The sequence below is a fragment of the Homarus americanus genome, unplaced genomic scaffold, assembly GCF_018991925.1.
Source record: "Homarus americanus isolate GMGI-L3 unplaced genomic scaffold, GMGI_Hamer_2.0 scaffold46513, whole genome shotgun sequence".
In the NCBI taxonomy this organism is placed as follows: Eukaryota; Metazoa; Arthropoda; class Malacostraca; order Decapoda; family Nephropidae; genus Homarus; species Homarus americanus.
The window spans coordinates 1,940-3,417 of record NW_024752863.1 but is presented as its reverse complement, the minus strand read 5'-3'; the positions used below and the strand labels follow the sequence as shown (position 1 = coordinate 3,417).

The window sequence follows — 1,478 nt, the reverse complement described above, 5'->3', positions numbered from 1 at the left end:
GGCGACTGGTTACAACACTTGGCTCCTTTCCAACATCGACTTCTCCCCCACCTCTGGATGGCGACCATACTTCCTCTTGGTTAGTCGATACAGTCAACACAACACTATATTCTACTCTAACATTTTTCGATTTCTCATTATCACACTTTTTGAGAATGGGAGGGGCCGAGGGGCATCCCCCCTCACCCCCCTTATTCCCATGCAAGGTGAAGGGCACAAGCGCCTACACCGCCCAACTAGGCAGCATGCCAACTTTGTGCTTGCCTAAAGGATCATAGCATTTTATGTCAAGAGCATACAACCCTCCAGTCTTTAACATTTTGTCGGCTAGCTCCGACGACTTTTACCCAGATACGAATTCGCAACTTTCGATTTACAACTGGTACCTACTTTACTGCTAGGTCAACAGGGACACAGGGGGTCTAGGAAGTGTGTCCAACCCACTTTCCACCGGCCCGGGAATCGAACCCGAGACGTCCCGCTTGCGAGGCGAGAGCGGTACCGCTCTACCGCCGGCACCCCCACTTTTGGGTTGGTGACCTTTGGTAGGCGTGGGCGCCGTCAGCTGCGGGTACGGTTCGACTAAGAAGTTCTTTCACAGGTTTATACACTCACTTATGTCTCCTTGTGTCTATCTCTAGGCACTTTTGGGTGCACTAGAGAACCCAGGACCACCACCAGACCCCAACCTGAAAAAAAAAAGGTCATTCGTTATCCATTTATCAAATCTTTCTCACTACTATATAATAAACTCAACTTATCAAAACTCATTTACATTTTCTTTAATCTACAGCCGAGGCACAAAATTCAACATTTTAAACTTAACATTACCAAACTCAAGCCACAATCATTTATTTTAATGTCCACTTTTAACATTTCTATTGCTCTACGGCACAAGCATCTGTAAAAAATCAATCTCTGAAAATTTAATCCTTACAAACTTCCTAACGTCACTTACCCTCACTATTCCCCTAGTCTACCTCAAAAAAATACCGGCTCCTTCCACCTCCAACAACAACAACCTGAAAAAACCATTTATTACCTAACCAATAAAACTTACACTAATTCTCAATACAAATATATTAGCCATGAACCACTTCTCATATTACAGCTACAACTTCTCTTTAGTCAAACACAACTACACCTTCCATTTTAAATACCATATTGACGAATTCCTCACCGCAAGTGTAGACGCGCTAGCCATCACCTACAAACTAGACCACGCCTCTTCTCATTCCACAGTATGCCTCTCCGTACACCTGCACAAAGGCATCAACTCAAAAATTTACAACAAACTAGTCAAAATTAATTAAACAAAAGCACATACACAATAACACTACAACACCCCTAGTCTTCAGTGTATAAAAACTACCAGGACGACAACAAAATACGACCATAAACACACACACACAACCGAGAGTGTAGTACCATTATATAGCCTCCAGTATATAACAGCACAAACACAACACCCATTCAAA

The 1,478-nt window shown here is 43.1% G+C and overlaps 1 long non-coding RNA gene across 1 annotated transcript; it reads right to left on the bottom strand.

Moving 5' to 3' along the window:
- Nucleotides 1-627: 627 nt before the first annotated feature.
- Nucleotides 628-1,235, bottom strand: LOC121855209. Its single transcript, XR_006086749.1, has 3 exons — nucleotides 1,181-1,235; nucleotides 959-1,022; nucleotides 628-689 (listed from the first exon to the last, which is right to left on the bottom strand). It is a non-coding gene; the product is annotated as an uncharacterized LOC121855209 (long non-coding RNA).
- Between the last annotated feature and the right edge of the window lie 243 nt (nucleotides 1,236-1,478).